Source organism: Microcaecilia unicolor, chromosome 3 (assembly GCF_901765095.1).
Source record: "Microcaecilia unicolor chromosome 3, aMicUni1.1, whole genome shotgun sequence".
In the NCBI taxonomy this organism is placed as follows: Eukaryota; Metazoa; Chordata; class Amphibia; order Gymnophiona; family Siphonopidae; genus Microcaecilia; species Microcaecilia unicolor.
This window is the reverse complement of record NC_044033.1, coordinates 391,248,361-391,263,063: the sequence shown is the minus strand read 5'-3', so window position 1 is coordinate 391,263,063 and position 14,703 is coordinate 391,248,361. Positions and strand designations below refer to the sequence as shown.

Here is a 14,703-nt window from a genome sequence, read left to right as displayed (position 1 = left end):
TCGTCTTCGTTCCCCCTGGGATAGGGGCTCGCATTATGGGCACCCTAAGTACCCTGTCCAGCCTGAGCCAACATTTATTGGGAACTTTCCTCACCCTCTCCTTGGTCATTACTGGCTCTGTGATAATGTCCTCCACATGATTCTTCCCTCCACATATGATTTTTGTGTATTGGTAACCTTGAATTATTTTCCTAAAGTTATTCCTCTTAAGCCGCTATCCCCGCACCGCTCTAAGCGAGAGGCTTTGTCCTTACCTTCCTCCGTTGCCACAGAGGATGAGGCGATTGAATTAGCCCTCCAGTATATTAATTCTACTTATCCTCTGACTAAAAAGAGACTTGTAGCCCTTTCTGCCACGGCCTGGATTCCAATTGGGGGCCCGGTAGCGGGTATTACTGAACTAGGTATGGCTACTCGGAGACTTCAGTCTCTACTCCATGTTCTAGTTCATGAGCTGAACGTAGTAGTCAATGCATTGCAGGATCAAATTAATGAATTAAGTATAGTTTCTCGGTATAACCGTATGGGTCTTGATTATCTCTTTGCAGCCCAGGGTGGCCTCTGCACAGTGCTAAATTCTTCAGAGTGCTGTACTATTGTCATAAATAGGACGCATGTAGTTAGGCATGCTATGGATAAAGTCCTACAGTTGGCTAGCCTTAATGTGGAGGATTACCGAGGAGGATTAGATCTTACCTCCTGGTGGTGGTCATTGACCTCCTGGATACGTCCCTTGTTCATTTCCCTAATAGTCTTAGTTTTAGCAGGGTTTTTGTTTTGTTTCTTGGCCTCATGTGCTTCGGCAGTATGCCGTCGAACCTTAACAAGTAGGGTAATGGTAATTCACAAGTCTATTCCTAGTTAGGATCACTATAGTCTCCAGAGTTTGAGATGTGAGACTTATTTCTGCATAAGCTGATTTTAGTCTCAAAGGGGGGAATGAGGCAGCCATGGGCAAAGAAAGTGTTAACTCTGAGAAATAATTATATATATATAAGAAATGATATTAAAAGCTTGAAGTTTGAATTCTTTTCACTCTGCCAGCAAAGTAGTGAAGGAATGCAGGCTGGAATTAATTAGAGTCTAGTTTGGCCGAGCTAAGGTTAGGAAAGGTCAGTGAGAAATGCAACTCTGTCCCTTGTGAATTGCCAATGCTAGCTGGCACATCTGTAAATTATTAGGCTTACTGAATAGTTTTGTAAGCAGGCACGAGCCAGACATATGACATATTGTAGTTTAAGAATAGGCTGAAATACTATTTAGAAGTGCTTAATATGTAGATAGCTTAGATATAGATATATCTTATAAGATATATCTGATTATGCTTATTTTAGAATATGTTGTATTCTGTGTAAATTAATAATTCTGTGTGGAATGTTTGTTCAACTTTCTGTCTGACGTTCTGAGTAGGGCTACAGTGAAGGGGGGCCAACATGTGTTTTGAATTAACTATGGTCTTAGCTAGTTCTGTGTATGGAGCTGAGAGGTGAAAAAGGTCAGAACTAGTCAGCTCTCTTCTCCTTGATTAATTATAGGTAAAATGCAGGAATGGTCTTGGAAGTAATAACCTGATATGTATGCTATTAATTAAGATTGGCTTTTGACCTCTTTAATGAATGCCAGAGTTTAGTTAGCAGTTAGTACTAGGAATATGAGAAATCAATCATAATAACATGTAAGAGACTGGAGACCAAATGTCTGGCTTAAGGGGCCCCAGGTCAGAGGTCAGTTTAGGATGTCTGGAACCTATGTAACTGATATTTCAAAAGTAATGATTGGTTGAGGCAAGGTAGCCAATCTAATTCCTTAACCAATTGGAGAGTAAGGGGGCTGGGCTAGGCTAGGCTGGATAGAACAGTATTTAAGTAGGAGCAGAAGCAGTTTACGTCAGAAAGAAGAAAGGAAGGAGCTCAGAAGAAAGAGAAGGACAGAAGGAACAGACAGAAGAAGGAGAAGACACAGAGAGCTGAGACAAAGACACAGAGAGCAGAGAGAGAGGAGAAGAGAGCTAGAACTGATGTCCTGCTTTGTTTGCTGGCAAATAAAGAAGATTTCTCCCTCATTCTGGTGTGTGCTGTCTGACTCCTGAAGCATCACAAATTCATGCATCCATTCCTGCAACAAATGTAGTCTGGAAATCTGGCACCGCCGCCTGGGACATCGTGATTCTAAGGTGATCCAGGATCTTTACAGTAAGCAACTGGCCACCGGCATTCAGATAAGTGCAAATGCTGGTAAAATGGAGAAATGCATAGACTGTGTTACTCAAAAAGGTGTGAGACCCTCATTTCCTGCATACACAGGAAATAGGAGTAATAAAGTGCTGGACTTAATACACAGTGACTTATGTGGACCGTTTAATATCCCATCATTGGGAAATAACAGATTTGTGCTAATATTCTTGGATGATTTCTCTAGATATTGTGTGGCCTATTTGCTGAAAGAGAAAAGTCAAGTCACAGACATGCTGAAGAAATACGTAGCCATGGTGAGCAACAAATTTGAAAGAAAACCAAAGGTTCTTCAGACCGACAATGGTGGTGAGTTCACTTCACAAAGCATGCGCACATTTCTAGAACAAGAAGGCATTCAGCATATCACAACAGTAGCTTATACACCAGAGCAAAATTCTGTTGCAGAGAGAAAATTTAGGTCACTTGTGGAAATGACCAGATGTATGCTGTCAGATAGCAATCTCCCTAAAAGACTATGGGGGGAAGCCATTCTCACAGCAGTGTACCTACAAAACAGAATGCCAACTAAAGGCGCTGAGCGCACACCACATGAGACATGGCATGGTAGGAAGCCAAACCTGTCACACATAAGAACATTTGGAAGTACAGCATATGCTCATGTACCAAAGCAAAGAAGGCATAAGCTGGATTCCACAACAGAAAGGGGCATTTTAGTTGGCTATGCTCCAGGACACAAAGGATATAGAATTTTGAATCTGAAAACTGGCATTGTTGGCATAAGACATGTTACATATTTTGATGAAAACAAAAGGGTTGATAAAGGCTGGATTATCCCAGATGAGCCTTATCATCCAGAATATGAAACTAGAACCATAATAGACATGCCAGTGTATATAAATGCCATACCAAGGCAGATGTCTGAAAGCAACTCATCTGTATCTAACGAGGAACAGGCAGAGGAAGCAGACACAGAAAGGATCATTGAAGAAGACAGTACAGTTGGAGAAGGGGAATCAATTGGAGAAGGACTCTCAGATTTAGAGGATGCGGAAAGGTCAGACCAACCTGTTGTCAGACGCTCATCCAGGGAAAACAAAGGTGTTCCACCCCCAAGACTGTCTTACCTAACAAAGTCAGCAGAAGCTCAAGAGCCCTTAACATGGGATGAGATTGAGAAAATGCCAGCAGAAGAAGCTGCTGAATGGCATAAAGCTGCACAAGAAGAAATTGATGCATTGGATAAAAATAATACTTGGATTCTTACAAAATTACCTCCTGGCAAGAAAGCTATAGGATGCAAATGGGTATTCAAGTTAAAAAGGAATGCACAAGGAAAAGTGGAAAGGTATAAAGCCAGATTAGTCGCAAAGGGATATCTTCAAAAATATGGAGAAGATTTTGATGAAGTGTTTGCACCTGTAGTGAAACACACGACAATAAGAACACTTCTGAGCATTGCAGTCTCAAAAGGCATGCAAGTCAACCACATTGATGTGAAAACAGCGTTTCTTCATGGAGAAATAACTGAAGACTTGTACATGGAACAACCAACAGGTTTCATAAATACAAAACAAAGACAGCTAGTATGTAAATTAAACAAAGGTCTTTATGGATTAAAGCAAAGTGCAAAATGTTGGAATGATAAATTGCATGAAATATTGACAAATTTAGGATTTAAGCAAGGTGAAGCAGATAAATGCTTATACACTAGGTGCACAAATGGACAATATGCATACATTTTAGCTTTTGTTGATGATCTGCTCATTGCAAGCAAAAGTGAGCAAGAGTACAAGGACATTGTAAAGTGTTTAAATCTCAATGTTGAGATAAAAGAACTTGGAAATGTGTCATACTATCTTGGTATAGAAATTGAGAAACAAAATGATGGTTCTTATCTTCTAAGCCAGAAGCAGAAAATAAATGAGCTTATTGAAAGTTTAGGTATGCAAGATGCCCAAGTTGTAAGCACTCCCATGATCACTGATTTTCTGAAGGATGAAACAGTAAGAGAACCTTTACCAGATAACATCCAATATAGATCAGCCATAGGTAAGCTTTTATATCTAGCTACCACATACAGGGCTGATATAGCAAATGCAGTAGGAATTTTGAGCAGAAGGGTCAGCTCACCTACCAAATCAGATTGGACTGCAGTTAAAAGGATGGTAAGGTATTTAAAGGGTACCATTGATTGTAAATTAAAGATTTCAGCCAATAGTAATCCAAAACTAATATGTTACTGTGATTCAGATTGGGCAGGGGATCATTCTGATTATAAATCCACAAGTGGATATGTGTTTATGTATGGAAATGTACAAATTTCATGGGCCAGTCATAAACAAAGTATTGTGAGTTTGTCTTCTACAGAAGCTGAATATGTGGCCGTATCGGAAGCGTGCAGAGAACTGATATGGATTGAAAAACTTATGCTGGATTTCGGAATAGCTGAAAAGAGACCAATCCAGATAATGGAAGATAATCAGAGCTGCATCCGACTGTCACAGAATGACAAGGTTCAGTCACGCACCAAGCACATCGCAACGAAATACCACAACGTGCGAGAGTTGGCAAAAGAAGGGGTCATCAGTCTACACTATTGTCACACCAGTGAGATGACAGCTGACATCATGACCAAACCGTTACCCAGAGAACATTTTGTGAATCTGCGTATAAAGCTTGGACTTTGTATGAATAAATAATTGCATGACAGTTATGCATGAGAAGGGGTTTGTTGGAATGTAATTGTATTTTACATGCATTGCCTGTCACCTATTATTTCTCTGTGATTACTCTGTGACCTCTGATGTGAATTACTTAGAGAGGTCACACAGCTATGCAACTTCCTGTGGGGGTTAGACACAGCAGATGCAGCACATGCAGCACATGGAGCACATGGAGCTCATGATCTCTCCTAACCTGAGAGGATCTATGGTGGTGTGAGCATCCATTACCATCTAAGCACATGGAAGGAGCTGATAAGACAAATGTATAGTAATATGTATATATAAGCCTGTCTGATTATAATCTAACTACAAACTGTGAGTAAACAGATGTTTTGTTACTTCAACTTTAAAGTGACTCAGCAGTGAATTATTCAGGGGTGAATGAGAGAGAGATGAAGAAAGAAATTAACATTTCTAAAGCTGAAGCTGTGTGTACTAAAATCTGCTAATTATTTACTACAAATAATCCAACAAGGCAAACGTGATAACCACTACACTACAGAAACCAGACTTTTTGAGCACACTTGTCATCTTGCAAGCATGATGTGAGACCGCACGGCCGGCCCTTAAGGAATCAAGGACACAGTACATCGATAAAAGGAGTGGGGACCCTCTATTTGTTCTGTGACTTACTTTTCTTGGCAGTGTGTTCTTTGCCCCTAAATGAGGTATGCGAGGTAGAGAGATGAGGGCTGGGGGGGGCCTGTCCAGCCCCATTTGCCCTGCCTCCGGCTGCAGAGGGTGAGGGCTGGCTACATTCCAGACAGCATTTGTAGTCTTCCTTACAGGTAGGAAAAGGAGGTAAAACGGAAGTGTTTCTGCCTGGTATTGAACCAGGGAACTTTTGCGTGTGAGGCAAACGTGATAACCACTACACTACAGAAACCAGATTCTTTGAGCACACTTGTCATCTTGCAAGCATGATGTGAGACCGCACGGCCGGCCCTTAAGGAATCAAGGACACAGTCCATCGATAAAAGGAGTGGGGACCCTTATTTGTTCTGTGACTTACTTTTCTTGGCAGTGTGTTCTTTGCCCCTAAATGAGGTATGCGAGGTAGAGAGATGAGGGCTGGGGGGGCCTGTCCAGCCCCATTTGCCCTGCCTCCAGCTGCAGAGGGTGAGGGCTGGCTACATTCCAGACAGCATTTGTAGTCTTCCTTACAGGTAGGAAAAGGAGGTGAAATGGAAGTGTTTCTGCCTGGTGTTGAACCAGGGACCTTTTGCGTGTAAAGCAAACGTGATAACCACTACACTACAGAAACCTGCCTGTTGCTCTTACCTGGAGTGTGTGTGCTCGTCGTGCCTTTCCGCTTGGTTTTTCTGTGTTATGGGTACACGAGACCAGGGTGAGATTAATGAGGTCCTTTGTCCCTTTTGCCTCGTGTGCAGATATCGGGGCATAGCAGACTATTGAAACAGGCTGAAAACATCCATTTCCTCAGTGACTTCTTATAAGCTGTGCCGTCTTTGCATAACTGACGCGGAACACGGCAGTAGAATGCGCCATTGAGACTTTCGCTCTACAGGCTATGCTGAGAGTCAGCCTTGAGAACTCTGTTCAGTTCTGGAGAACCCCTCTAGAAAAGGACCTTGACAGGGTGGAGGCAATTTAAAGGAAGGAATATCGCCAAAATGGGGCACACACTGCACTGGAAGCCATACACACAGAGACCGAGGGAGCTGTAGATGGACTCTCTAGAAGAATGAAGGCAAAGGGCAGATACGGCATTCCAATTTCTAGCCAGCATCCGTGAAGTGCAGTAAGGATAAAAAAAAAATTCAGGGGCAAGTGACATATTTCAAGAAGTTAAAGGAATGCAACATCAAAAGAAAAGCGAGGACAAAAGTGGAAGTGAGAGAGTGCTGATTGCCTACAACAGCGTTCCAGAGGAGTCCATACAGTGCTAGAGCAGAAGCACACATAGGATTTCAACCAAAAGGTGAAAGTGGCAGAAGAAGGGAGAACACTACAGATATTATTAAGACTTGCGACAACACAGGAGGCAAGTACGAAGAAGAAGGAGTGCGGGTCTGGTATGATCTGAAGTCCAGGCGGAGGCGGTGGTGCTATCCTTGCATAAATGATGGATCTAAAGTAGACGATGTCAGAAGTAGGCCACTCAGCCCACCCTGTTGGTACAGCTAAGGATGTAGGGCTGCAGCCGCCAGGCGAAGATTATGAGCATGACCAATTGCACGCTGACTGGACTGAGCCAGGCCAGCATACGTTCTGTCTTGCTCACAAGCAAGGGAAAAAAAACCAAGAGTGCTGTTTCTGAACCAGGGACCTTTTGCATGTTAGGCAAACGTGATAACCACTACACTACAGAAACCAGACTTTTTGAGCACACTTGTCATCTTGCAAGCATGATGTGAGACCGCACGGCCGGCCCTTAAGGAATCAAGGACACAGTACATCGATAAAAGGAGTGGGGACCCTTATTTGTTCTGTGACTTACTTTTTGTTAATATATGGCCTAGCTTTAAGGCTACCACTGGAATAGTGATGTTTTCTTTCTCTTATCTTTCCCTGCTGTTATTCCTTCATTTTGTTCCTCTTCCTTTTTCTCCTTCTCCCTATCACGGACACTGCCCACTTTAGGGGTATTGGGCACTATTGTTCTGTCCAATTTTCTTGTTCTTACCCCTGTCTTTCTATTTTTTCTGTCTTCTCCCTTTGTTCTTTGCAGGTTCCCTTCTTTAGCACTAAACTTGCACACTTTTTTTGACCCCTATCTTACATACTCTTCTCTGCCCTTGTCTATGCTGATCTCTATCTGCGTTCGAACCTTCGTTTCTGTCTTTCAATATTCTGTTCTGTTCTTTCTCACCCCCTTTTCTTTCTCCTATCCTGTCCATCTCTTTGATTTGCGTGATGTGCGCAAGAGTGTGCTTGTTGTGTGAATGAAGCATAACAACGAATCCAGGCGACTGCGATTTGGGTTTTGCTGTAAGCTTATTTCAATGTTCAAAATCTTTGGATTGGTCTTTATGCTAGCAATTCTCGCTTAACAATCCTTAGAGATTGCGCATTTTCTGCTTCCAATCCCACCCTGTGTTCTGTCTTAATCCCTCCTTTTCAAATCCCTGTTCCCCTGTTCTTATCATGTATTCTGTTCTTTCTTCTTCTGTCGACCTTATTTTCCTCCCCAATCCCTTTTCCTGTTCTCCTTCATCCTAACTTCTTCTACCTACCTCTCCTATTAGTCCCCTGGGTCTAATCCTGCTCTTTTCTCTTCTGTATGTTCCCGTATCGAGGGAATTTCCTTTACTCTAGGAGAACAGCACGCTTTCAAATTGCTCTCTCCCTTAAAATCCTTTTGAATTCTCTGTTCTTATAACCACTCCTCAAAACTGACAGCCCCCACCTTTTCACATCTGCTATTGCCTTCACTCTGTGTGTGCGACAGTTATCCACGAGATTCTTTTTACGTCTCGGGACTGTCCCTTTTATTATTCCTCCTCATTTTTTTCCTATTGGAAACAGTAATTACGGTGTTCAGCTTTGTAGCTGCTTACCGTCGTCCAACTGCTGTTTTCCTCTTATCTAATCAGTTCCTTCAGTCTTCTGAACTATGCTTTCTCTCTAACCACTCAGCCCACAGCCCCCCCTTCCTGTCCACACTTTTCTTGGCTCTTTTTTAGTGCAGCATGAATAACTGCGTAGTATCTCTTATTCCGTTCTTTTTCCTTTTGCATCTTTGTGTGTGTCTTTGCACTCTGTCTGACTGTTCCGTCTCTGCTTTTCTTATTTCTCATTTCTCATTTATTATTTACTGCGTAGTTCAACTGATTGCTCTTTTTCACAGCTGTTCAGTCCTGTGCTCTCACCCCACCCCCATAGCCATTTTTCCTTCCTTAAGTCCAATCTGAATCCCTTCCTCCACAACATTTTGTTCTTGTCCCCCTTTCTCTGCCACAATAATCCTCCCTGCCCTCCTCTCTGATGCTCTACCGACTCCTACACTATATGTCTGTGGTCCGTGTAAAATTTATAAGGTACCAATTGGGGTAACTTAATACCTTACATACACCTTTTTGGCTTCTTGTGCAAACCAGAAATCATATTTTGTTTTGATTTCCTAGAAAACTTTTCTTTTTCTTTCTCAGTCCCATGTGCTGTGAGGGTTGATTCTCTTTCCGGAACAAAGCTTATTACATTACTATTAAATATATACTCCCTCTTGGGCTTCGAATCTGCCTTTGTAAATCTATTTCACCTTGCCCGAAGAATTGTAAGTTCTAAACCCCTTTTTCTCACATTTTTTAATATCCTTATCCAGGCTTCCGAAACTGCCATTTCTTTCTGTAGCTTTTAAAGGTTTTCTCTAACAAGTGCTGTAGTTCACTATCTCAAGGACATGAGAATCTGGGAAGCTTGCCCACTTTAGCTGCCTTATCAGTCCAGCACTGCTTTGGCAGAGGAGGCTCTACAGTTCACTTTTAAAAGCTAAGAAAGTGATTTTTTTTTTTTCCCTCTCCCCCTTTTCCGTTCGTTTTTTGTCCCTGTTCTACGCTGAAGTGGTACAAGTTAAACAGTCATTTACACAGGTATTCTTTTTAACCCTCTGTCAACTGTATTGTTCCTAAAATCCGTCTAACTAACTCTCTCTCATGTCTTTCAACTCCGGTTTCCCCTCATAATTGTAAAATGACTTATCTTTTCATGCCTCATGCTGCCAAGTCCGTTATACGTGCACCTCTGAGCATGTAAGATTGTACGGATGTATTTTTTGCTTTCACTTTTAAAATTATGGCACTGCATTTTAGTCTTACTCTGCATTCTCCTTTTATCAGGGCATACTTTTTTCTCCTCTTTTGTGTCATTTTATTAGGACGTTGTCCCCCACTTTCCAAAATTTTCTGCTCATATTGCTTTGACTTTTGAGCGTTTCTTTCTCTTTTATCTCATTTCCCTTAAACAATAGACCGTCTGAGACTCTAATGCTTTCTCATTCTGTCTCTGAGCCGTGATTTTAACCCCGAGACAGGTTTTTCTTTCTTTTTGTGCTGCAAGTGACAGTTTGATAGACCTTATCGTGCCACACCTTCAAACATACATTACTTGACTTTCCCCTTTAAAAAAAAAAACCAGCTTTCTCCTTCTTTGTCCTAGTGTGGTTTCCTGTGATCACATTACAATGCTTCTAGGAAGCCTTAGTCCGGAAACTAAAAATTAACCCTTACTTAACAGAATCAAGCGATATGCTGGTAGTAATGAAATTTAGATTGCCGTTATTTTAAAAAAACACAGTAGAAGACATTAGAAATTTTTGCCTTAAAGGAGCTGTCGTATTAAGTGTAGAATTGACAGTTTCAGCTTTCATATGAACACATAACGCAGTTAGAATTGTCATACTTTCTCAAACATTAACTCCCTGGTTCCTTACACAATAGTTCCTAAGGACTGCAATACGTTTGATCTGATATTTTAAGGACTATATTATAACGTTATCTACAAGAAATACTACACTTCCTCGCTTGCATTGTGATTTTCGTTCTGGCTTATTTTAAACACTTGTAATAATGAGCTATGTTATAACATTTCCTGATGAATATTTCCACGTCCTGAGAATGACAATCATTTTTAAATAATATGGTTCTATAATGAATTAAATTGTGTAAGTCTTTATAACAAATTTTCTGTTTTTACTCGACAGCATTGTAAACCGGGATCCAACACAGAAAGTCACATAAAATTACAGTGGTTTATTGTTACATTAAGAGCTAGATAATCCCTTGTATAACTTATATGATAGTAGAAGTATTATGTACTATATAGAAGCATTCCTTTACTTTTACCTTAATAGATATGCATATAAAATAAGTTTTACCTTTTTGGTTGAGAAGATGATGGCTGCGTGCCATGATAATACAGCGTTACTTCACTTCTTCAGTTATTTCCTGTTGGTTCTTTATAACCCTGCCTTATCTTTCCTTCTAATGCTGCAGCTGTTCTGTTTGTCATCATTTAGACATACCATTTCAGTCACTGACTAGTATGTATGTTTTATGCCGAATCATTAGAAGTTCTTGGTGTAAGAATCACATGTTTTAATTTGTTTCTTTTCCCTTTCACCTGTTTAAGCACAACAGCCTCCTGCCATTGCATTTGGGTTTATTTTATTTACTATGTTCCTTTTCTGAGTGTAATTTGTCATATTTATAGGTATTAACTTGTCATCTTTGCACCACGATTTTGGCGTCCTGTTTGACAATTTATTGAATTACATGCTTCTCTTATGTTTTCCCGTTTAGATGCTACTTCCAACTTATCCGGTACCCGCCCCAAAAGCATTTAATATGTATTTAACTTTATTTCATTTATTCTAGGACTATAACTCCCGACTACACATGTTATAAAGTCTTTGTTAATATACATTTTCTTGCCTTTTGTTGAAATCGGTGTTTCCTTTCACTGGCTTGTTGGCTAGAAAATTCTATTTTCCATTGCTGCATGACAAGTGATGTCTTTGGCATTTTTAGGTCTGGTAATGTGTTCCAACTAATGACTTGTTTATGACTGTGCCTTCCCCGAAGAGCTTACATTTGTTTTGTTTTGCCTTGGAATATTTCGTTTTTCTCTCTATTTTTCTACCACTTCTATAGTAATTTTCAGGGGCTTTTTCCTGGGACATACTATACTTTTATTGTTTTCTTATATACCAGTGTCACGTTATAACTATTGGGTTTGATACCGATGCCTGGGGGCTTACATCCATCGAAGGTGACCCTTCAATGGATGACGGTATCTCAATTTGTAGGAGCAGACTTCCATTCCATTTTCGGAGTGGCCTGCGGTTTCGGAATTATTGCCCACCTATGGGTTACCTGTATAGATGATCGCTGTGGCAATACAGGGACGCCTAAGACATTAGTTGAGATTGTATACAGGTTGACTCGGGCAATTCTAAATTATTACGTGTATTTCGGTTTGATGAATAGAGCGGAATCTTCAGTTGAATTGAGCAGACTCTTCATTCAAAATTGTTAGGTGTATATTAAAATATCCTATGGAGGGTAGTTGAATTGAGCAGAATCTTCATTTGAATAGAGCAGAATCTTCCTAACCAGCGAAAATCCATAGGGTGTCTGTTCTCCGAGTTCAGGGAACTAGTTTCGCAGCTTCCTGAACACTTTCAGGGGTAGTAGTCTCCCCTCCTTTGAGGGTTCTACCATTGGAGCGAATCATGGCCAATGGAGCTGCATCTTGGCAGCTAGTAGAGCAGAATCCTAATTGTAGAAGCCTACCCTGGGGAACAGTTTTCTTTTATTAGAGTAGTATAGATACATAATAGCTGACACCATTTACTTTTTGTACATTTTTCTTAAACTCTTCTTTCCTCTTTGTGACTGTCATTTGTCTGTTAATTTAATCTGCGGCAAAAGCATTGAGCTTTCCGCCCATTAGTAATTTTTATTTTTGGGTCCCTATGTTGGAGAACATTACCAGATGCGTGAGTATGATTGTGTTATGTCTCTGCATGTTCTACTATCAGGATATTCATCGCATGTTTTTATAAACTGTTAGCACATTATCATTTCTAGGTCTCCCTGTTATCCCTGAAGCTGCCTTTTGAACCACAAACCTTGTACCAGGGTCTAGGTCTGATCAATATATATATATTATTAATCTAGTTCATTTTTCTATAGCATATTACAGGTCAGTAACATATATGGTTATCCCCTGTTACTCTTATTATAGTATGTTGTAGTTTCCTGTCTTGTTTAATATCTACATTTTGTTTCCATACACAACTCCCAACATAACTTTACAGTTTATTTTCTGCCTTACATTACCAATTAGGTAGGCCCAGTTTTTACCATATAATATGTACACTTTACACTTTATTTTTATTTCGCAGCTGGATCTTTAAAGTCGTCAGAATCGGCTGCCGCCCTTAAGGTGCCCTACAGTTCGTCCCTCATATACGTAAATATACAGACTTGATGCCAAGCTCTGCTGTTCCAGGCTGGAGATTATTGCCAGGTCCTTGTTTACATTTTGTAATTTAAAATTGGGAAATTTTTACTCCAATTCCCTATACTCTATACCTTTTATATTTCTATATCTTTATCTTGCAATACGTTAGAACAATTGACAATTACTGGTACTGGCTGGGATTTCGGTAAAACACCCCATATTGGGACTAATATCTGCCATAAGCAGGTTAACCGTGGTTGGGGTGATAGTAACTAAAAATATAGATTTTGGAATATACACCTGTTTTAAGGTGTCCTCTAATGAAGTGTTTGATTTCGCGTAACTGGTATATCTGGCCCCCTTGGATATACTTATAGCTGGTGTCGATCAGTTGCTTAGATAATAGTAACAGATAGTAGTGATATAAGTGTTTTATAAGACTAAATTTGCCAATATTATTTGACACAGATATCGGTGTTCTACCATACCAGAGTTCTGGTACCCAATTCATTATGCTGCCTCTTGAGAGAGTGATAAATCACTTCCCAGGAGACCACATAAATCTTATAAAGTTTTGCCAAATATGGCATTCCTGGAATAAGTTTCAGCCTGGACTCTCGTGGCCCCGTAAGGGCACTTTTAATACCAAAACTTTGCAAAGGTTATTAAATTTTATTTACATATACACACCCGATTCCACCCGTCATTTCCACTATCAGATTCTCAGTAGATGGGTATCGACTATCACTGATTACGTGATCCCAGACACTGTCGATCTGACATCGTTATTGATACCTGGTGAGGTCAATCTTAATCCACGACCTAGTAGACGGCCCCCTGCAAGAGCCGATTCACCCATTCCACATAAATTCAATGGTCCTAGTACTAACAATCAGTGCCGGGATTGTCGCTCTCAGCCTACTCCCAGCCACCGAGCTGAAGTACAGTGCAACCTTTGTTTCCAATTGGGACATTGCGCCATGGAATGTCCATGCTGGCACTTTGCTCATAGACAAAACCGTCAACCTCCTTCAGACTCCCCATCGCTACATGTCTCGCGGCTACAGATACGACAGCCACAGAGAGACCGCAGGCGACCGAGTGACCTCCCCTCGATAGATAACCCACGCCGCCAAGACTGTAGAAATGATTACCCTGATAATCGTGGCCGCCGGTCTCAACCTGAAAAAGGCCCACCCATCACTAATATACGACCTGATCGTTATATAGATGTTCAGTGTTATCGTTGCCAACAATTTGGTCATTATGCAGCTCAGTGTTCTCAGCCGCCGTCCCATAGAGTTGCAAGACAGCTCCGCCTAAATCCCCCAGAACGGCAATCTTTCCCTTTGTGGAACCCGGATCAACGCCGTCCACAGTGACCACAGACCTAAGAATCTATATTACCCACCCCATAATGACTAGGCGTTACCCCGAACCTGATTTGATTTTGTTGCTCTCAGTTACTTATACTACTCAGCTCCTCATTTAGTATCCATAAAAACATTTCTCTGTATATGTATTGGTGTGATGTTTCTGTTTATATTGCAGGTGACATGTCTTTATCTTATATTTTTCGAGATTTCATTGCAAGTGTATATTTATGGTACCATACAAATGACCTAACTAAGTCAGCAAGTTATTTATTTGTTTCTATGCATACTTTCCCTGGGGGGAGTTCTTATCAACTGCAGGGGTGTGCGATCCCCAGAGGATTTTCATTTTATGTTTTTTATTTAAACCTTAACTGACTTATTTATGCCATTTTACTTTATAAGGGTTCCCTTTTAAATAAAAGCTATGTATTGCTCATTGTTAAAAATGTTTTCTGCTTTAACTGTTGCGCTGTCTAAATTGAT

General features: G+C 40.7%; 2 non-coding genes across 2 annotated transcripts; both read right to left on the bottom strand.

Moving 5' to 3' along the window:
• Nucleotides 1–5,731: 5,731 nt before the first annotated feature.
• On the bottom strand, nucleotides 5,732–5,804 carry TRNAV-CAC. The gene has a single exon. It is a non-coding gene; the product is annotated as a tRNA-Val (tRNA).
• A 305-nt stretch (nucleotides 5,805–6,109) lies between these two features.
• TRNAV-UAC lies at nucleotides 6,110–6,182 on the bottom strand. The gene has a single exon. It is a non-coding gene; the product is annotated as a tRNA-Val (tRNA).
• Nucleotides 6,183–14,703: the final 8,521 nt, after the last annotated feature.